Source organism: Neltuma alba, unplaced genomic scaffold (genome assembly GCF_004799145.2).
Source record: "Neltuma alba isolate B1F8T4 unplaced genomic scaffold, ASM479914v2 tig00010121_pilon, whole genome shotgun sequence".
Taxonomy (NCBI): Eukaryota; Viridiplantae; Streptophyta; class Magnoliopsida; order Fabales; family Fabaceae; genus Neltuma; species Neltuma alba.
The window spans coordinates 346224-370449 of record NW_021635073.1 but is presented as its reverse complement, the minus strand read 5'-3'; positions in this window follow the sequence as shown (position 1 = coordinate 370449).

Sequence of the window (24226 nt, the reverse complement as noted above, 5' to 3'; positions counted from 1 at the left end):
TAATCTGACTGATGAACAGCAGAACAGTCCACGTCACTACCATTTAAAAGGGAGGGGGAAGCAGAATCAAAAATAGGGGATGAAACATGCATCTCATTAACATTATCAAGCTTATCTATGAACAACCCATCAATAACATTAACATCACACATAGAATAGTCTTCATGCGGTTGTTTCATTTGTTCATACATATTAAAATATGCAAATTTATCCCCAACAGACATAGTGATAGAACCCTTTTGCATGTCAATATTGGTATTAGAAGTTCGCAGAAAGGGTCTACCCAAAATCAGAGTTCCATCCCCACCTTGTTCATTAGGCATATCCAAAACATAGAAGTCAGCAGGAATAACTAAATCTTTCACCTTCACAAGAATATCCTCTAAGAAGCCATGTGGATACCTCACAGTCCTATCAGCTAACTGAAGCATCATGGTGGTAGGTTTGAGGTTTTTGATTTGTAAAGACTCATACATTGATTTAGGCATAACATTAATTGCAGCACCTAAATCAAGTAAAGCTTTAGGAATGGTTGTCCTACCCACAGTACAATGTATAGTAAAGGAACCGGGGTCTTGACACTTAATTGGGAGTTGTGGTTTAAACAAGGCAGAAACACTCGAGGGTAATTGAACTCTTTCATTAGGTTTAAACTTCCTCTTATTTGTGCACAACTCTTTCAAAAATTTAGCATACTTAGGGATCTTAATCAGTTCAAGCAAGGGTATATTAACTTCAACTTTTCTAAATGTCTCAAGCAACTCATTATCTTGTTTTTCATTAGCAATTTTCATGCTCTTTAAGTAAGAGTGAGGAAAAGGGAGTTCATTGAGATTTACCTCCTTACCTTCATTGCTTAAGGTTCCATTAGTGCTTGTCTCTTGTCGCTTCTTGCGCTCCTTGCTTTTGTGCTCTTTAGTGGACTCCTTTTTGAGTAGCTTCGTTTCTTTAGAGCTTTCAGACCTCTTGGGTGGATTCTCAACCTCAATCTCTCCATCCACCTCTTCATCATCACTTAAGCCTTGAATAGGTCCAACTTTCTTTCCACTTCGTAGACATATGGCATTCACAGACTTAGGATTAATGACAGTGTTGGAAGGCATAGTTCCTGAATTCTTAGCTTGTTGGTCACTTATATTATTAGATAATTGAGTGACATAAGAACTGAGGTTGTTGGTCCTGGTTTCCATTTGCTCCATCTTACTTTCAATAGAGGCAAATCTTGCTTCAGACCTAACTTCATTCTTTGAGATATTATCATTCATCACTTGAATGCCTTTGAGAATTTGACCAAGCTTATCATCATCTCTAGCATATTGCTCTTGAGGAACCATGGCTCTAGAAGTACTCCCCTTGAAGTTATTATTGTTGTCCCCATTGCTCCATCTGAAATTTGGATTAGCCTTCCATCCTTCATTGTAGGTGTTAGAGTAGGGATTCCATTTTGGATCATGGTTTGGTCTCCCATGAAAGACAGCAGACACCTCTTCAAGAGTGTTAGGGCATAAGCTGCTGACATGCTTAACAGACCCACAAGTGTCACAGCTTGGAGCAACTAAAGCTTGAGAAGTGGAAGAAGTCCTTTGAACACTCAAATTCTTCAATTCAGCAGTGATCAAAGACAATTGAGATGTCACTTGGCTTCCCAAAGAATCTACTTTTGATTCCAAAGCGTCCATTCTTCTACTATGCACCGAAGCAACTCCCATCTCATGGACTCCTCTAGTATCTCTCACACCATGTTGTTGATGATTCAGGGCCATCTTCTTTATCAAATCCCAAGCCTCCGCAGCAGTAGAGTCTATCAAAGATCCTCCTGATGCAGCATCCAACATACCCTTCTCTTGGTTCTTCAACCCATCATAGAAGTACTGCACCAGTTGCTCATCCGGAATTTGATGATGTGGGCATCTTGAAAGTAGGTCCTGAAATCTATTCCAGTAATCATAGAGGGATTCATCGTAGTCTTGCTTGGCAGAATAAATCTCCTTCCTCATTGATGAAGTACGAGAAGCCGGAAAGTATTTCTCCAAAAATGCCTTCCTTAAGTTCCCCCAGCTATGGTATGCATCAGCTACATGTCTTGGAAGACTCATGTACCATTCCCTAGCCTTGCCTTCCAAGGATAGATGAAAAACCTTCCATAGCACTTGGTCCAACGATGCTCCCACAGGCTTCATACTCTGACAAATCATGGAAAGAGATTGCAAATGGAGGTATGGGTCTTCTCCTGTCAAGCCATGAAATTTAGGAAGAGAGTTAATCAATAAACCTTTAATCTCAAAGTTAACTTCAAAATTTGGACATGCAGCAGTAAATGGGTCAAAGTTAACATCAGATGTGGTGGCTTCCCTAATTGTTCTTCTTCTAGGGTTCCCATTATTTTCTCCCACTCTCTCTTGCTCACCATTTCCTCCATTGCCTCCATTCCTTACTTGGTTGGCATTGGGGTTAGGATGAGGTTGGTTTTGTGGTAAATCAGCCATTATCTCTTGGTCAGTAGGTTCACTCTCACTACTGGATAGGCTAGATTCCACTGAAATATTCTCTTGCTCAATCACCAACTCACTTGTCCCTCCGACTCTTTTCTCTCTTCTTATCTCTGTGAGTCTTCTCTCAATCTCAGGGTTATAGGGCACAAGCTTGGTTTTTCGTGGCATGCAAAATAAGTATCACAAGAGAAAAAGTAACAAAATTGACTTGCAGCACACAAAGTCAAATAAAAGTATGCAATGTGATGGATGCAAGTGTAAGGTGTGAGTATGAAAGTATATGGATGAGTATGAGTATGTATGGGTGGGGTATGAGTATGTATGCACAGATAAAGAAGCAAAATGTAAGTTTTAAAAACTTCCAGAGATGTTGGCCGCGGCGAAAGTTGGCAGAGAAGACCAGATGTCTGATTGTCGGGAGTTGGCCGCGGCGAAAACAGGGGTTGGCCGCGGCGAAAGTGTCCCGAGAGAAATCCTTCGGTTTTTCAAAGATTTGGCCGCGGCGAAAGAACAGGTTGGCCGCGGCGAATGTGTCCCGAGAGGATTCCCTCAGAAATTCAAAAGGTTGGCCGCGGCGAAAGGTAATGTTGGCCGCGGCGAAAGTTGGCAGTATGCTTATCAGACACTGGACTTCACTGATGCAACGTGAGAGATGCTGAAAATCAAGAAAATCAGTATATTTGTTTGTATTTCCAAAAATTTTGATGCTATGCAAGATGAAAACCTATACTATGAACAAATATGCAACTAAACTACCCTAAATGCTACCCATAAAGATCAAAACCTCAAAAGTCAATCAAATAGCACAAGCTAACCTAGAGAACCAATTTCTTGGCTCCCCGGCAACGGCGCCACTTGAAAGAGAGCCTTTTCTTGTCGTTCGCTTAGAGGTTCTCGCTCAAAATTTATCCAAGCTATGCAGTAGTGCAAACTCGGGTCGTTCTCTTTTGGGAGCCTAAATTAGATGTCTAAGTTAGATTAATGCTATGCAGAGTAATGAAAAAGGGGTTTTTGGTGTTTTTATCCATTAATGAAATGCTAAAACTAAATGCAATTAATTCAAATCTAAGTGACTATGTTTTTGGATTTTTCTAGATAGTAGTAATGAAGTGAAGTTAATGATATGTAATCTCTTGAATATAGCTTTGAAGCAATCATAGTTCAAAATAAGTATGGGAGTAAAAATCACCAAGTTTTCTAAATGAAAAACCTTAAAGAACTCTTTAAGTCTAGGATCTTAATCAATGGTACCCATTTCATAAGATCCTATTAAGCTCACTTAGTGTGTGTATTAAGATTAATTAATGCACTTGGTTAAATGCAAGCCCAGATCAACTCAACAATCACACATTACCATGCAAGACAGAGAGTATCAAAAGAGTTGCATAAAAACATACATGTAACCACATGTATTGAAGCTCAAATTCAACACTAATAATCCAATACACAAGACAATCATCCAGAATTGATTACAACCATAATCAAAATAGTTCAGCCCAAATTTACAAATCCTAAGACCTAGAAATTCATAAACAAAGAACTAGAACTTATAGATGAAGCTAACTCCCCTTTGAAGCTTTGTGAACTCATGCTTCTTCCACCATATTCAAGAGTTGAGAAGCTTAGCTAGTCATAACTCTTGAATCAACTCCAACCAGATATTGTTCTTCAGCCATGGTAGCAGCAGATGGGAGAAATGGAAATGGGATTAGGGTTTCTGAGGTGGAAATGAGAGAAGAGGATGAAAGATACGTAGGTGGTGGCTGAATGAATGGAGTGTTCCCTCAAAAATAGGGTTTCTAAGGGTTTAAAGGGTCCATATGGGTCGGATCATATGATTAGAGGCTCCATTTTCGCGTTCTGATCCGGATCTGGCGTTGCTGATACGAGTCTTTCGCCGCGGCGAAGGTATACCTTCGCCGCGGCGAAGCATTCCCGAGAGGAGCTCCGCCTAATCTTGTGTGTTCGCCGCGGCGAAGCTGTAAGTTGGCCGCGGCGAACTCTGCCCGAGAGATCACTGGTGAGATTTCCATTTTGGCGCCGCGGCGAAGTGTGTTAGTGCTGATACTCTGATCTTGTGTTGTGTCATCCTTTGGTCTTTGATCTTAGCTCCAATTCTCAAGTGTCCTACAATAAAAAGCAACAATTTGAAGCATCAATTGTCCTAGAAATCAACTGAATACAATTAATAACCAATTATGACAATTTTACCCTCAAAAAGATACTAACTCAAAGTAAGGACTCTTAATCTAAATTAAGCACAATTATCATTAAAAGGAGCCAAAATCTATGATAAATACCCTTAAAATGATATGAAATAACATAGAATAATTGGGCTAAATCACAAGTATATACTCTGCTTTACCGATATCTTTCATTTCAAAATTCGACGAAAGCCATTCTTTAATAGCCACCACCGAATCTAGACTATTTCTGACTAATAGTATATCGTCTACATATAAGGATAATATGAGAAAATTACCCTCAAACCGCTTAATGTAGACGCAGTGGTCTTCCTCTATCATTTGGAAGTCATATGAGGTTATTGCTTTGTGAAACCTCAATTAAGTACAAATATCATTAAAATGAGCCAAAAAGTGTAACAAAAATATGGAAAAAGTCATCAATTAGTATAAACAATTTGAGCTCAATCAAACTCCCCCATACTTAGACCTTTGTACTCCTGGACAAAGCTCAAAAAATGATTCAAAAAGATATAAGTGCAATGAGAAATACTAACATGCTTTAAGATGATAGTAGAAGATTAGCAAGAAATTCCCACGGAGATTGACAACGGTAAAGTAAAGACATACTAAGAAAGTAAACACTATGGACGTTTAATCCAAAAGATTGAGCAAAAGAGATTTATCTCAAAGGTATGTGTTTATCTCTCAACTCACTTATTTTGGGATTATTTCACTCTAAGTCTGTTCAATTTAATCTCTACCATAGGCTTGTAATAATTCTACCTCTCCACCATAAGAACCACAAATTGCAAATTAATAGGGCTTAGGGTTCGTAAATTTTAGTGATGGTTAAGTGAAATGGATGGGATAAAAGAGAAAGTGAAATTGAGTACAAGCATAACAATTATTCTACCCATGCCATAAACATAAACCTTCTTGAAAAAGGAGCTAATAATAGTAAAAAAAAATTATATTTATATTTTTTGTTTTTTGTTTGTTGTTTTTTAATTTTTGTTTTTTGACATGGCCAAACAGAACAAAAAAAAATCTACAATTTATTTGCATGCATGTACTCATAGGTCTAAAGGGGTTGACAATAGTAAGGAGTTTGGGTAATAGGGGTTTGGAATCGAATGCCTCCATCATGTCCATAACATATTGATTCACCAGGTTGTGATTAAGAATTACAACAAGTTCTAGAGAAATATGAAACTAAACAGATTCACACAATTTAACAAATGAAGGCCCAAATATCCTTCCAACAAGGCTAGTATCTCAATTAATCAATCTCAAGGTTTAACAGCGCATAATCCTATTTTCAAAACATACCCTCATTTACTCCTTATATAAAATAGTAGGGAAAGACTAGTCTAAGTTCAACCATCATTTAAAAGCATGGGTAGTTTTCTAAAAACACAAGTATAATTTTGATTTTTCAATAATTTTAAAAAAAATGTAGGAGTATTAAGAATCTAAGCTAGGAGGATTTACAAAGAAAGAAAAATGAAACTGCAAAGCATTCAAGTTTTTTTTTTGTTTCACCACGGTGAAAGAAGGGGTTTGCCGCAGTAAACCTTAATCGAAAAGAAAAAACTGGAGGTAGACCTACTTTGCTGCGGCGAAACATAGGTTGGCCACGGTGAAGTATGGTCGAGACGTGAAAATAATTGAGAAAGAGGCACTTCGCCACGGCGAAAGAAGGAGTTTGCTGCAGCAAAGGTTGACAGAGAGACAAAATGCAATGCAATTTTCAAACTTCCCCGAAAGTTAACTTCAATGACATCAAAAATGCCACAGTTAATCAGTTCTAAAACACCTAAAGGATCAAAATAGATGCATAATGAAGCACTTGCTGAAATCAAAAATAGAGATCCCTCCCCTACACTTAAACACAACATTGTCCTCAATGTTTAAACCGGTACATGCAAACCAATTAACAAGTGAACCGAAAGTTGTGAAGTCCAATTTTAAATTGAAGCACAACACATCGAATTCACAAAGAGGAGGAAGAAGGGTGACAGGTTCCAGTGGAGGGAAGCAATGCAGGCATAAAGATAAAAGCAAAAATAAAGAGGCTATCAATAGCCAAACAGTTAAACCAGCATCCAATCTATCACAGTAATGAAAATACCAAAAAGCTCAACAAGCATCCAATAAAACCGACATAAAACAGACATAAAGAACAAGAAACAAAACACACAAAGAAAGAACTACTGCTGCATCCCACTATCATCCGTCCCAGACCCAGATGGTCCTGCACCAGAAGTGCCTGCTCCAGATGTCCCAGCTCCGCTCTAAGGGTCATCCTCTTCGAGAGGTAGGAGGAAGTTCAATCGTTCAGCAATCAAAGTATCCACTCGACGGCGGTAGCACTGGTCTCTATTATACAGAGTGTCACGGTCCTTCTATCTCTTCATCTCTCAAAGGATTGTGACGCACAACTGGTGGACATGCTCTGCCAGCTTATCGATATCATCAGCCAGGGTGTCCAAGGTGACACGTTTAGGAGCTTCTGGATCTTCCTGGCCTTGTTGGCCTTCTTGCGCTTCTGGAGCTTGTGTACCAGCTGCATGGGCTGCTCCCACATCATAAACAGGTTGGATGGGTGGTGGTGGTCCAATGATAGGCTGCTTAAGGCGGTCATATCGAAACAAGGGGGCTGGCTCAAAGTAGCTGTCATTGTTGTACTCAGGGATATTGGCAGCGTGGAAAAGATCAGTGACGAGGTGAGGGAAGATAATGTTGTTGGTGAGTTTGGGGGTGCTGATGGCATCATAGAGAGCTGAGTAAATGGTGTTGGCTACATCAAATGAGCAGTCAGTCATGAGAAGATAAATGTATAGGGCTTAGCACTTAGGAACATTGGCTAGGTGGGTGGTGGGGACTAAGTTGTTGCAGACAAAATGCAACCAAGGACGAGCCTCAGGTCGGAACTCAAATTGCTTAAGGTATTGCTTTGTAGTGTGGGGCCGATGCCAAGTGGCACCTTCATGACACAAGGTTTGGAGGACATCATCAAAAGGGTAGTTATCGCGGTAAGCAGAATAACCAGAATGGTGACAAGGAGGTAGGCGGTAATGGAAGCAAATGTTTTCAGCGGTAAAAAAATGGTGGACACGGACATTACAAAAATCAATTATCATAGAACCATGGAATCGAGCATAGGTGTAAAAAATGGCAAACAAAAGTGTCATTGCCCATAGAACACTTCTAGACCAAACTGGTCAATTGGGATGTGCGGAGCTGGCGGGCAAAAGGGTGATTAGGGGGTTTAAGGGAAAAAGTAGCTCCTTGATGAGAGGTCTTTGATCAATTTTATCATGTAACTCCTCAAAAGTATACTCATCCCTAGAATCAAATTCAGACACAGGCGCAGGGTTCTTAGTACGAGGCATACTCTAAACACAACAAACAAAACAACTAAACAAAGACCAACCAACAAGAACTAAACTACCCCAGAATAACCAAAATTAACAACTCAGGCAATAGCAATTGGCCATGTAATGATTCATAGGTTTTTAATTTACTAAAAACTTTCAAAATTGAGTAGGGAAATTACTGAAAAACAAAATGCAGAATGAATCATTAGATAGCCTAAAAGCTACGTAACTGAAAATAGACAGCAAAAATAAATAACCCAACTAAACACCCAACCCAAGTAACTAAATGAACAAGAGTTAACAAAAAAAGAAAGAAGGCGCAGGCGGTGGGGCGGACAGAGGAGAACAAGGAACCGAACACAAGAGAGGGAGGAAAAGAAGGTATGTGAGGAGAGGGAGAGTGGAAGCTGTCGGTTGAAGGATGCTGAGGGAGGGGGAGCATTTCTGTGAAAATGGCACCGAAGGGTAAAGAATTGAGGGAGAGGGGGTTAAATGTTAAGGGGACGTGAAAAGACTAAAATGGAGTTAAGAGAATTGAATGGGTAGGCAGTTACGAGGGCAAAGAGGTAAATTGACACTGAAAAATCAGATTTAAATAAAACGTTACGCACAGAAGCTGGAATTTTGCCGGGACGAAGGTATGGTTCACCGCAGCGAAACCTTCCCGAAATGAGGAAAAAGGGTGAGAAACGGAGCTTCATCGCGATGAAAGTATCCCAAGAGCTAGACACAGAATTGGGTGAGCTTCGCCGCGGTGAAATAAGGGGTTCGCTGTGGTGAAAGTTCACTAAGAGCTACAAACAAAAACTGGGCAACTTTTACTATGGCAAAGACAGGAGTTAGCTGCGGCGAAAGTAGCCAGAGACGCCCAAAAACTAACAGAAACAACCAAGCAGTAGAGGAACACAACATAAAAACATAGGGGGCAGCTGGATACTTCAGAAACTTTTTAAGTATACAAAATGAGATCAATAGGTGCTTAATAAACACAAGATAAGGCAGCATAACACACAAAATTAAGTAGCAAACTTTCTCTATCAACCAAAGATAGATAATGCACAATTTGCTGCATTATAGCAATTAAGCACACGAGAAAAGGCAAATATTCAAAATCAAAAGGGAATCTTATTGAACAGGCAAATAACTAACTATACTACTGAGATGGTTTCTTCCCAACACTCAATCAGCATACCAAAGCACAGAACATATCACGAGCAATAATAGGGCAAAGGTAAGTAAATGAGTGAAGGAAAGAAACAACCTGAGAATTAAGAAGGCTTTTGATTCTCATGGTAAAGCTTCAATAGATGGCCATTGACTTTTAGTCTAGCTCTAGTCTCCTCGTGCAAAAGCTCAACCATGCTAAAGTTGTGCACTCTTGTGACTGTGTAGGGCCCGTCCCATCTGATGTTGAATTTTCCTTGCTTGAAAGTGAACCGGGCCTTATACAACAATACTCAGTCACCCTCTTTGAAGTGTTTCCGTAGGATTCCCCAGTCATGCATGAACTTTGTTTTCTCCTTGTAGAGTCTGGAGTTTTCATAAGCTTCAAGTCTAAGCTCCTCCAACTCTTGTAGTTGTAACTTCCTTTCCTTTCCGGTAGACTCTATATTCACGTTACACTGCTTAACTACCCATTAAGCCTTGTGCTCGAGCTCCACTAGTAAATGACAAGCTTTCCCAAAAACCAAACGGTAAGGGGACATGCCAATAGGTGATTTGTATGCCGTCCGGTAAGCCCATAATGCTTCTTCCAAACATAAACTCCAGTCTTTCTTGGAAGGCCTTACCATCTTCTCTAGTATGTGCTTTACCTCTCTATTAGAAATTTCAGCTTGACCATTGGGGATGGTAGGCAGTGGAGACTTTATGAGTGACACCAAATTTTGAAAATAGGTTATCTACAATCCTATTACAAAAATGTGTGCCCCTATCACTCACTACAGCCTTAGGGATCCCATACATACAGAAAATGTTTGATTTAAGAAATTTCAAAATAGCTTGGGCATCATCTTTTCTAGAAGGTATCGCTTCAATCTATTTGGACACATAATCTATAGCTAACAAAATCTATATAAAACAAAAGGATGAAGGAAAGGGTCCCATAAAATCAATACCCCAAACATCAAAGATTTCACAAAACAATAAAGGCTGTTGAGGCATCTCATGCCTTTTTCCTAACCCTCCAAAACGTTGATATTTGTCACAGGTCCAACAAAATACAAAAGTCTTTAAAAAGGGTTGGCTAATAAAATCTCAAATATAAGATTTTCCTAGATGTTCTCCTTGCACTAAAATGACCCCCACAAACCATGGAATGGCAAATTGAAATGATGGGCTCGAAATCTTCATTTGGCACACACTTCCCAATAACCTGATCACTACACATTCTCCATAGATGTGGTGCATCCCATATATAGTGTCGGGACTCACTTCGAAGCTTCTGTGCTTGAAATCTAGACATAAAAGGAGGAGTGAGTCCAGACATGAGATAATTGACAATATCAGCATACCAAGGTTCTTTAACAACCACAGCATATAAAGCGGAATCCATAAAAGAATCACAAGTGAGTTCAGAAGAGTCTACTCCCCTTGTGTCCTCTGGTAGCCTACTTAGGTGATCGGCTACTTGATTCACTGCCCCGACTCGATCTTTTATCTCAATATCAAACTCTTGCAGAAGCAAAGCCTACCTTATCTTGGCAATCTTTGGATTGTGGCTTCTTGAATAGATAGCGGATAGCCGCATGATCTGTAAACACAACCACTCGAGAATTGATTAGATATTGCCTAAATTTATCTAAGCCAAACACAATAGCAAACATCTCCTTCTCGCTAGTAGTGTAGTTGACTTGAGCTGGATCAAGTGTTTTAGACGCATAGGCTATGACTCTTGATTGCTTCTCCTCCCTCTGACCAAGCATGGCACCTACTGCAAAATTAGAAGCATCACACGATAGCTCAAAGTGTAAATCCTAGTTAGGTACAATTAAGATTGGAGGTGAAACAAGCATAGATTTAAGAGTATCAAAAGCATGTCTACAATTATCATCAAAGTTAAATTCCACATCTTTTTTCAACAAAGTAGAAAGGGGTAGGGCAACTTTACTAAAATCTTTAATAAATCGCCGGTAAAACCCCGCATGCCCTAAGAAGGATCTCAAATCTTTAAGACAAGTGGGATAAGGAAGTGAGGATATAACTTCAATCTTAGCCTTATCAACCTCAATCCCTTTTTGGGAGATCAGGTGCCCTAAAACTATCCCACTTTCCACCATAAAATGACATTTCTCAAAATTTAAGACCAATTCTTATCTATGCACCTCTCAAGAGCCTGTTTTAGGCTATTCAAGCATTGATCAAAGCTCTCCCCATAGACTGTGAAGTCATCCATGAAGACTTTCATGTTTTTCTCAAGGAGGTCACTAAAAATCGCCATCATACACCTTTGAAAGGTGCCTGGAGCGTTACATAACCCAAATGGCATCCCACGATAAGCATAGGTACCGAAAGGGCACGTAAAAGTGGTTTTGTCCTGATCCTCAGGGGCTATAGGAACTTGAAAATAACCTGAAAACCCATCTAGAAATCAATAATGTGACTTGCCAGCAAGCCTCTCCAACATTTGATCTATGAAAGGAATAAGGAAATGATCCTTTTGCGTGGCATCATTAAGTTTTCTATAGTCTATGCACACACGCCATGAATTTTGCACCCTTGTAGGGATAAGCTCATCCCGTTCATTCTTAACCACTGTCACCCCACTCTTTTTGGGTACTATGTCTACCAGACTGACCTATTCACTATCAGAAATAGGATAGATAATCCTTGCACTCAAAAGCTTAGTAATCTCCTTTTTAACTACATCAAGTATAAGAGGGTTCAGTCGCCTTTGGGGCTACCTCACTGGTTTTGATCCCTTACTAAGGAGAATCCTATGTGTGCAAATAGCTGGACTAATTCTAGGAATATCAGCTGAAGTCCACCCTATTGCCCTCCTATGCTCCCTTAAAACAGATAAGAGTCTCTCTTCCTCACTCCCAGACAGTGAGTTAGCAATAATAACAGGTAATTGTTCATTAAACTCAAGGAAAGCATATTTTAGAGTAGGGGGCAGGGGTTTCAAATCAATCATAAGTGGTTGCACAACAGAAGGGATCAATTTATGAAGTTCAAGAGAGAACAAATTACTCCCCTTTCCTTCAACCAATGATAGCTCTGGTTGAATTTGATCAGCTTTGTAGTTTTCTTCCTCTCCAAGTGTTGAACCAACTTTAAGTTGATCTACAGTAGCAACCGCCTTAGAGGGATTCTTCTCTATATCATCATTTTCCATTTCAGCATCAGCTTCCGCAATGTTAAGGCAATCTGAAGCATGAACAGAAAACCTTTCCCTAAGGGAATCATCACTGATAATAGAGGAATCACAAATTGAATTTGCATCGGTAGATGATATAGAAAATGTATGCGGGATGGAAAGCATGCAATTAACCACAGTATAGTCAAGACATGTCACGTCACCACCACATGAACAAGTAGAAAGAGATGAATAAAGAGATGAAAAAGAAGAAGCAAATTCATCTTCATCATTAGAGTTAGTAGAGTAAAGGTCAGAATAAAAAGAATCATGTTGCAATTCAATTTCAGAGCAAGTATCCTCAACAGCAATGTCTATCATGTTAACACCCAAAAGTGAATAGTCCTTATAAGGATGTTTCATTGCTTCGTACATGTTAAAAGAAACTTTATTATCAACCACTTCCATTGTAATAGTCCCCTCTTTCATGCTAATCATGGTATTAGCAGTCCTTAAGAAAGGTCGACCTAGGATTAGTATGGTGTCATTTACAAGCTTAGAAGACATGTCAAGCACATAGAAATCAGCAGGAAAAACCATATCCTTAACTTGAACCAAAATATCCTCAAGAATGCCCTCAGGATACCTAATAGTCCTATCAGCTAGTTGGAGTACAATAGTAGTAGACTTAAGAGTCTTGACTCCTAGTGAAAGTATAAACGGACTTAGGCATGACATTAATAGCTACTCCTAGATCAAGCAGGGCTCCCCCTATAGTGACTTTTCTTATAGTGTAAGGGATAGTGAAAGATCCAGGGTCTTGGCATTTTACTGGGATTTGGGGTTTAAACAAGAAAGACACATTAGAGGGCAATTGAACTCTTTCATTAGGCTTAAACCTCCTCTTTTATGCACACAACTCTTTAAGAACTTTTGCATATTTAGAAATCTTTTTAATCAGGTCAAGCAATGGAATATTGACTTCTACCTTCCTAAAAGTTTCAAGCAATTCATGATCTTGCCTTTCATTGCCCATTTTTACATTTTTCAAGTAAGAATGAGGAAAAGGTAGTTCATTGATGTTTACCTCCTTACCTTCCTTGCTCAAGGCTCCATGTTTACTTGGTTCAGATTCCTTTACATTCTCCTTGCCATCATGCTTAGTAGTGGACTCCTTCCTTCGCAATTTTATCTCCTTGGAGCTTTCTAACTTCTTAACCTCTTAGGATGGTGGTGGTAGATCATCACAAATAATCTCCTCATCAATAGTTTCATCCTCCTTTTGATTAAACTTCACTTGCCTTCCACTTTGAAGAGTGATAGCATTCAAACCCTTAGGGTTTATAACGGTGTTGGAGGGAATAGTGCCACTCTCCTAGTTTGTTGGTCATTCATGTTATTAGACAACTGAGTTACATAGGAGTTGATGTTCTCAGCCTTTGTCTCCCAATGCTCCATTCTTTTCTCTAAAGTACTGAATATGGCATCATTTTTAGAGAAGTCTTGTTGAATCAATGAAGCCAAAGAGTTGAATTGATTTGCATTAAAAGTCCTTTCTTCTTTCATTAAGGCCATCATGTTATGCAGGAGTTGATTTGTGTCTTCTTTATGTGGAATAGTCAAGGCTTGAGGTTGGTTTTGGAACTGGTTTGAGCATGAACCAGCTCCTCCACTCTTCTAAAATCTATTTGGAAGTCTACTCTCTTTATTTCTCCAGCCAAGTTGAGGGTTCGCTTTCCACCCCTCATTATAAGTGTTAGAGTAAGGGTCCCAGTTTTGATTTGTATGACCCTGGAAAATCGCAGATACCTCTTCATATCGGCCAGGACAGACGCTAGAAATATGCATAACTGAGCCACAAGTCTCACAACTAGGGGCAGTGATATCCATAGGGGGTGCTGGTCTATAAACATTCATATTCTTCAACTCCGCAGTGATAAGGGATAATTGAGAAGTCATCTTGCTTTCCAGATAATCAACCTTTGATTCCAAGGCGTCCATTCTTCTGTTGTGAACTGTTGAAGCTCCCAACTCATGTACCGCTCGAGTATCTCTTGCACTAAATTATTGATGATTCAGGGCCATTTTCTTGATCAAATCCCAAGCCTCTTCTGCAGTGGAGTCTATCAAAGATCCTCCTGATGCAGCATCTAACATACCCTTCTCTTGGTTCTTCAACCCATCATAAAAATACTGCACCAATTGTTCATTTGGAATTTGATGGTGTGGGCTCCATGAGAGCAGGTCTTGGAATCTATTCCAATAGTCATAAAGTCACTCGTCATAGTCTTGCTTAATTGAATAGATCTCCTTTCTCATTAATGAAGTCTGAGAAGCCAGAAAGTATTTCTCTAAGAATGCTTTCCTTAAGTTCCCCCAACTGTGATATGCATCAGCCATATGCCTTGGAAGGCTCATGTACCACTCTTGAGCTTTACCCTCTAGTGATAAATGGAAAACCTTCCACAGCACTTGATCTAGTGATGCTCCTACAGGCTTCATGCTCCGAAAAACCATAGAAAGGGATTGTAAATGAAGATAAGGATCTTCTCCTGTCAAGCCATGGATTTTTAGAAGTGAGTTAATTAATAAACCTTTAATTTCAAAATTAACTTCAAAATTAGGGCACACAGTAGTAAATAGGTCAAAATTGACATTAGATGTGGTGGCTTCCCTAATTGTTCTTCTTCTAGGGTTCCCTGACGAGAGCCTTTTGTTGTTCGCCTTGGGGTTCTCAATCAAAAAAAAAATCCAAGTTATGCAGTATAGTGCAAACTTGGGTCGTCTCACTTTTGGGAGCCTTTATTAATTACTTAAGCTAGACTAAATGCCATGCAATGTAATGAAGGGGGTTTGGTTTTTAAGATTTAAATGAATGGTGCCTAAACTAAATGCTATGAAAACAAACCTAAGATACTATATTTTTGGTGTTTTAAGATAATAATGATGGAATAGAACTGAATGATAGGAAATCTCTTGAAAATGGTTTTGATGGCAATCATAGTTCACTTAAGATATTGGGAGTTTCACAAATCCATTAGGTTTTCTTAATAACAACCTCAACAACTCACTAATTCCAATGTTTAAATCAATGAACTTCATTAATGAAAACATTGTTAAGCTTCCCTAATATGTAATTTGAGAATGATCATGCAATTGGCTCAATGTAACCCACGATCAACTCAGTATCAAAACATGACCATGCAAGATAGGAGAAAATCATGAGAGTTACAAAGAAGTATATATGTGACCACATATATTTAAGTACAAAATTCAACATTAACCAATGATTACAGAATCAACCAAGGTGTCTCACTAAGAATTTACAAACCCTAGACCTAAGAAATCATAAATACATAGGTAGAAACTAAAGATTGAAACTGAAACTCCCCTTTGAAGTTTGAAAACTCATGCTACTCCACCATCTTCAAGAGTTGGAAAACCCTAGCTCACTATAGCCTTGGAATCAGCTCCAAGCAGAGTTAAATCTTCAGCCATAGTAGTCAGGAGATAAAGGAAATGAGGTGGGATGAAGAAAGAGTGCAGGAAATGGAAGGGGAAGAAGATGGAGATGGAGAGGCAAGAGGATGGGAGAATAGAGGTGTTGGAGATGATAGAATGGAATGTTAGGTTGAAAATAGGGTTTCTAAGGGCTTGAGGGGTCAATCTGGGTCGGATCATATAAGTAGAGGGTCCATATTTGCGTTCTGGATCCGAATATGACGTTCCTGATACGAAGAGGTTTACCGTGGCAAACTTTTGAGTTTGCCATGGCAAACTATTCCAGAGAGGTATTCTAGTGAGATTTTGAGAGTTTGCCCTGGCGAACCAAAAAGTTTGCCCTGGTGAACTATTCGAGAATAGCCACTGATGCATATTTTCAGACTTTTTGCTACAGCACAACATTTTCTTGGAAACTCTTATGTTGTGTAATGCTTTGGTCTTCAATCTTGGATCTAATTTTCAAGTGTCCTACAATAAAAAGCAACAATTTAAAGCATCAATTGTCCTAGAAATCAATTGAATACAATTAATAACCAATTATGATAATTTTACCCTCAAAAAGACACTAACTCAAAGTAAGGACTCTTAATCAAAATTAAGCACAATTATCATCAGAAGGAGCCAAAATCTATGATAAATACCCTTAAAATGATATGAAATAACATAGAACAATTGGGTTTAATCAAATCCCCCACACTTAAACCTTTGTACTCCTGGACAAAGGCAATACAAAACCAGAGCAAGAGAATAGCATTGATACAAATAGGAGCCCCTATGAATTCAAAGTAAGAGAGCAATAGTGCCATTAATCCAACTTTTCAAACAAGCAATTATAGTAACCTAAATTAATGAGAAGGGATTAAAGTAGAGTACAGTTAATGCAATGGGAATGAACAAAAGAGAAAACACTCAAGATATAAACTATTTCACTCTACTCACCAGTTTGGGGTAAATTCTCTTTCAAATCCACTTAATCAACCACTTTGCCATAAGCTTGTTAAAATCCTACCTCTCCACTTCTAATGCATGAATGCAATGATCAATAGGACTTTTGAGGTTATGATGAATGAAAAGTGCTAGATGGAATGACATGAAGTGAAAAAATATGAATGATTAAGCGCCAAGCATTTTAGAAAAAGTTTCCAACTAATATTTACTCTATTTCTCTAAAAGCACAACTTTGTTCTTCAAACCACCAGTGAACTGCCTTATTTCAAAACTTTATTCTTTTGGTACCATTTATTTTGATCTTTCTTTCTTTGGCTTTTTTGAAACATTTTTTTATTATTTTTATTTCATTTCTTTGCCTTTTTCTATTCTTTTCTCTCTCTCTGTTTTTTTTTTGCAATTCAAAACCCAAGAAGCAAGACAAAGTTTAACACATCATGAACGTAATAGTAAAACTGTTGGAAACTTGAATGTATAATGCATCTCTTGGCACTTAAGAAAAGATGAAGGCTCAAATAGTTAGCTATGGATAAAATCATGTGGGTTTGTATTTGGGATGTAAGGGTTTAGAAAAGAATGCCTCTATCATGCTCATCATATAAATGCAACTAAGTCTCGATTAAGAATTAGAACAAGTTCTAGAAAGTGAAAGATGTAAGTGGATGCAACTCACTATGAATTAAAATTAGGCTCAAAGAATCTTCCAATAAGGCTAAATCTCAAATGCTCATACACAAAGACTAATTGTACTCCAAATTAATCACAATGCATTAACTCAATCAATATAAAAGCAAGCTTGAAGAATTGTGACCAATGAAACTAAAATAATCAAGTTTGAACAAATAGCAATTCTTATAAGTATCAATACAAGTTCATATATATTTACCAAAGTCCAAGAATACACAAATTCAAGTGTATGCTACTTGAAGCAAAAATTTTCAAAAATTTTGACTCGAAATCTTCAAATTGAGTTAAAAAAAATCAATCAAAATTTTGAAAATTTTTTAGAAAACCAGATTTTTCATTAAGCATAAAAAAACACAACACAATCACTGAACATCAATCCCTCCCCCACACTTGAACTTTGCATTGTCCCCAATGCAAAACTCAAGTGCAACCCTAAACAAGAGAAACCAAAATCAAAAGGGGAGGAAGAGAAAAGAAAACAAACTACTTTTACTACTGGCTATGTCCCTCCCCCACACTTATCTCACAAGACAGCTAAATAAATTAAAAGATAAAAGGTAAGGAAGGAAAGGGACAACCTTTAGAATGAAATCTCTTTAAGCTCTTGTAGGAGAAGTTCTCATCCTGGATGAGAAATATGTATTTCTTCAGTGTGCTCACTTCTCCTTTATTGATCTTCCTTGGTAGTGGTGGTTCCTGCAATAGAAACATTGAACTAGCAGCAGTATCTAGTCCAAAAAGAGAGACTTGGATAGATCTAGAGTAGCATAAGGATATGCAAAGAGCAAGTTCTTCCAAGTAAACATCATACCCAAGAAAGTCAGTAACATTCTTATCAGTAGGAGTTAAATTTTTATTAAAAATTTTAAAACACTCAGGCTCATGTGAAGTGGAAGCTGAAGAATCCAACTGATAATTGTTGGAGTACAGTACATCACTATCACATTCACAAGAGGTAATGTTTAAAGGGGGAGAAAAGAAAGAACAAATAGATTTAGGCGAACTATTATTTACAATGCAAGATAAATCAAGAGGCAGATCACAAGATAAAACTTGTTGGAAAGACTTATTAATATTCATGATTTTATCGACTGAAACTTTAAAGCCTTTCTCAACATTATTAGAAGCTACTAACTCAATGGGATTTTTAGAAAGAAAATTTTCAAGGCTATGGTTAAATTCACATTTCTCTACAAGATCATCATCCAAGCAATTCACATCAATATCATGCTTTATATTTGCAGCACTTTTAGTACTAGAAGGCGATGCACACACTTTACCAAAGTTCTGCTTTTGCCGCTCAACAAGTATATCATTTTTGTTATTAATGCAATCCATACATATAGTATGAGCATTGCAAGAACAAGATAAAGGTTCATTCAAATCAGAATTAGTTTCTGTTAGGATTATAGTTTTGATGATAACAAAGTCAGATAATTTGGGTTAAGTATTTTGATCGATCAACTGATCGATCAATCGTTTATCGCAAAGGTTTCAGATAATTGTTCAAATGTAAATCAGGTTTATAGTAAGTATTTGGATCGAAGAACTATTCGATAAGTAATTAATCGATAAAGTGATCAATTATCGCTAACGTGGAAATCACACAAGAGCATGGTTAATTATCGATCAACTGATCGATAATATCAGATAAACAATCGAGTTACTGATAAGAGAACCAAATCTGAAGTGTAATTATCGATCACGTGATCGATAAATCAGTTATCAATAACGACTTCGATAAAAGGTAACTCAATCTACTTGTTCTACACATTAATTCTGTTATCAATGTATCGATCATATTCTCGATCATTTGTTTATCGATTACATGTTCGAACATTATGCTCTAACTCTCTGAATGCAGGTAATCATCTTTACTGATGGATCGATAACCTTATTGATCATAAAATTATCGATCACATGATCGATAATCAATGTCTTTATCTACTCTTATTTAGTTTTCCTGCAACCAAATTATCGATAACATTATCGATAATTTAACTTGTTTGCATAAATATCTTTTCACATAACATGATCGATAAATAGTCTAAAGATTGCTATATTTTCGATCACCTAATCGATCATTGGATTTTCGATAATATGATCGATCATTCAATTCCCTGAAACTCATGTTTTCACAAAACGTGATCGATAATCAGTTTCTTTGCCTTACAGGATTAAATTTCTCTTCTCACTTTATTCGATCAATTGTTCGAATATTCATTGATCGATCAACTGTTCGATCACTTCAGATAGTCTGTGTCTTTCATTGAATATATTCATACCCATGGTTTATCGATAAAGTTATCCATCATACATTTATCGATAAGTTGTTCGATCATCAATGACTAAAGTTTCATTTCAATAACATTTGAATTATCGATAATCTGTTCGATCAAACAAGTGTTCGATCACTTGTTCGATCATGAAACGATTTCCTCTTGCTATGATAATTCTTAGAGTCAATGATCCAACACTTGATCGATAATATTGGTGAACTAATTCAAAAAGTCTTCATTCTGTTTATCGATAACCTGATCTATCATCAAGTAATCGATCAACTGTTCGATCAAAATAAACCAGAATGTCTTTCTGCTCTTCTTACAGATAAATCATTTCGTCACAAATCCTTGAATGATAAATTTGTTTTCTCTTCTCTGTTCATGATTAAAGTATTCACCGCAAGACTCTTATTTGCTTAAAGCTTAAAATATGCAGATTAATGAAAACGAGTGCAACGGCTCTTCAACGGGATTACGTAGACTGCAACCTACAGTGTCAGAAGCTCAGACGCATTAATGGCGGAGCCGTTGAAACCAGCAAAACACGCAAACGGAGTCACAACGGCTAGAAGCTCTTCCATCTAACGGCTACTTAACGATATCAACTATAAAAGGCGCGAAGAAGCATTAATGAAAAGATGGAATACCGGAACTACCACCTGCGATTATCTAGTCGAGCATTCAATACTCTGTTTTTCACGTTACTACCGAGCATCAGTGTTTATCATTAAATTCACTCTGTAAGAGAGTCAATTACTACTCTTATTAAAAACTTGAGTGATACTCAAGAGTGTGGACTCTTGAGAGGGCTTGTATCCTTACGGGAGTAAGGGGGAGTGATTGAGCGATTCAATTACTGTACCGAGGCACCAAGAGCCCTGTCGATCTTGGAAGATAGTGAAATACTCAGAGGTGTTCTGGGGACTGGAAGTAGGTCACGTGGTTTAGACCGAACCAGTATAAATCTCGTGTCTTCTCTCTGCGGTTAAATTTCTCCTTACTCTGACTCTCTGTTTTTATTCAATACTGTCACGGATTTGATTTAAAATTTTTGTAACTCACCCAATTCACCCCCCTCTTGGGTGAGATTGTTTCTAACATTTGGTATCAGAGCAGGTCTCTTCACTAAGGATTTAACCGTCCGAAGAGAGATCAAATGGCAGGATTTGGAGATAGCATGCTACTCGAAGGATGCTCAACATCTAAACCGCCAGGCTTCAGTGGAGAAAATTATACCTTCTGGAAAATGAGGATGAAAATCTTCATCAAGGCCACAGAGTATGGTTTGTGGGACGTAATAGAACACGGCAACTATGTCCCGATGAACACGATAGATGGCCAGCAAGTACGCAAGAGTCCCAGGGAGTTCGATGAGGAAGATAAGAAGCTGGTGACTCTAAATGACAAAGCTATCAACATACTCACGTGTGCGCTTAGTTAGAGGGAATATTTCAGAGTCTCAAGTCTGGAAACCGCGAAGGAAATGTGGAAGGCTCTGGAGATAGCTCATGAAGGAACCACCGGTGTAAAACAGAGTCGAATCAACACTCTCACCACCGAATTCGAATTATTCAGAATGAAGGAAGGAGAGAGTATCCGAGATATGGAAGTCAGATTCTCATATCTCATAAATCACCTCACTGCACTTGGGAAGAAATATAGTCAAGAAGATCAAGTGAGAAAAATACTGAGCGGTCTCACCAAAGAATGGGAATCGAAAGTAACAGCTATTGAAGAAACCAAAGGAGAATCCATTGGTTCTGTCGCAGCACTGTTCGGGAGCCTCGCTGAATATGAGAGCAAGCAAAAATACAAAAAGGAGATGAATGAGAAGAACCGAAAAAGCATCGCTCTTAAAACTCAAGAGAGCGAAGATGATAATGAAGATAATCTTGATGATGATGAAATGGGCCTTATAGTCAGGAGGTTCAAGAAATTCTACAAAAACAGAACCGGAAAGAAGTTTCAACCGAAACGCAGAATTTCCTCATATCCGAACGAACCAAAGGATCCAATCATTTGCTTCGAATGTAAGAAGCCAGGACATATCAAGGCGGAATGTCCCCAACTCTCCAGAACGAAGGACAAAGAAAAGAAGAAAGAAAGAATCAGAAAGAAGAAAGCCTTCGTCACATCAATTTGGGGAGATAGCTCTTCCGATGAAGAAGAAGGAAGTGATGATGAAGAAACCGCTAACATCTGTCTAGTGGCCCAAGAAAACAAGGAATCAGAAACAGACGAGGTAATAATTTCTGAACCATCTTATGATGAATTACAGTCCGAATACAATGCTTTACATTTAGAATTAGTAAGAATTGCAAAGGAGTTAGTAAGTTCTAAGAAAAGGATAAAGTTTTTAGAAGATCAACAATCAAAAGTTGAAGTCAATATAGACTCGACTTCGACTTGCAAAAGTTGTGAAAAGAACGAAAGAAAGATTAAAGATCTTACCAGAACCTTAGAAAAATTCACTAAAGGTAGCGAAATGCTTAAGGTGATCCTAGGAGCTCAACGGTGCTCTATGGACAAAACTGGTATAGGATACGATCCAACCCAAGATAAATCAAAAGAAACAAAAAAGAGTAGTGGTAGATCATATCTTACATATTTTAGAAATTCTGTGCACTCTTCAAATCCATTTGCACTTTGTTCTCACTGCAACCGTAAAGGCCATTCAACTTCTTCTTGTTACTATAAGAAGAAAGGAGATTACGGAACATTAAAATGGGTGCCCAAAGGTACTTATGTACCAAAAATAACTCATACTAACCAGAAAGGACCCAAGAAGGTATGGGTACCTAAAACATGATTGTAATTTTACAGGTATGTCTCAAGGCATCCAGAACAAATAAATGGTATATAGACAGCGGATGCTCCAGACACATGACGGGTGACACTGAGAAGTTTACATCACTCAAACCAAAAGACGGAGGAAAAGTAAGCTTCGGAGGAAACCAATCGGGAAAAATTGCTGGAATTGGAGAGATCGGAAGTAGCATAGGCATGAAGGTCGAAGACGTGTACTACGTGGAAGGTCTATGTAATAATCTCCTCAGCGTCAGTCAGAGTGCGGACAAAAACAACTGGGTGATCTTTGATTCTGAAGAATGCTTAATCATAAGCAAAGATGACCTACCTTTGAAGAAAGAAGAATTGAATACGAAGCTGAGAGCTCCGAGGGACGGTAACTGTTATACACTTCAAATTGATTCTAAAACTTCTGAAAACTGTTTTATTAGTAAAAAGGAGGAAAGTTGGATTTGGCACAAACGACTTGCACATGTCAACATGAATCAACTTTCAAAATTAATAAAAAGGGATCTAGTTGTTGGTTTACCAAAAATCCAGTATGAACGTAATGATATCTGTGATGCATGTCAAAAAGGAAAACAAACAAAGTCTTCGTTTAAATCAAAGAAGACAGTTTCAACTGAAAGACCACTCCAAATGATTCACATGGACTTGGTCGGTCCATCAAGAGTAAAAAGCTTTGGAGGAAACCTTTATACCCTTGTAATAGTTGATGACTATTCGAGGTTTACCTGGACTTTGTTTCTTTCCTCTAAAGATGAAACTTTTAATGCTTTCATTGTTTTTGCCAAAAAGGTTCAAAATGAGAAAGGTATATCTATTGTGTCAATCAGGTCAGATCACGGAGGAGAATTTGAAAACAACGAATTTGCAGACTATTGTGAGGAACATGGAATTGACCACAACTTTTCTACACCAAGGACTCCTCAACAGAACGGAGTAGTTGAACGAAAGAATAGAGTACTCACGGAGATGGCTAGAGCAATGCTAAATGAGAAAGGGGTCTCACAAGTATTCTGGGCAGAAGCAATGAGCACAGCTTGCTATATATCTAATAGAGCCTATGTCACACCCTGATAATTTTATTCTAGTTGATGAATGATTTGTGACTAACTAAGGCTAAATAGTATAGTAGACTGGTAGAGGATCCAAGCTATGAGGAAAAATCAGGATAGGGACATAACGGTCATTTCTGAAAAGATCAGTTAAGAAAGGGCAGTATTGGAAATAATGTCCAAATTTCCTGAAAAATTCCCAGAAAATTATGAAAAATAGAAAGGAGGGTACAGAATAATGTTTGAGGCTTAGAAGATGAATATGAGATTAAAAATAATTTGTCAGGAAATTATATGTAATTATTGGAATTTTTGGCTAATTAAGGAAAATTAGCCAATTTCCATTATTTAAAATATATAGAGGCCTCAAAAATTCAAGGAAAAATATGGATAAATTATGTGACATATTATCCTAATTTATAAAATTATTTCCCACCTTTGGATGTACAAAGGTTAGCTTAAAGGATATTTATTACCGAATTATTATCGGTAGAATAGTGATTTTTGACAGAATAAAATTTAGAAAATTATAGAGGGAGATAGAACTTGAGAAAAATCATGGATTACCCTTGGAATGAGGGGAA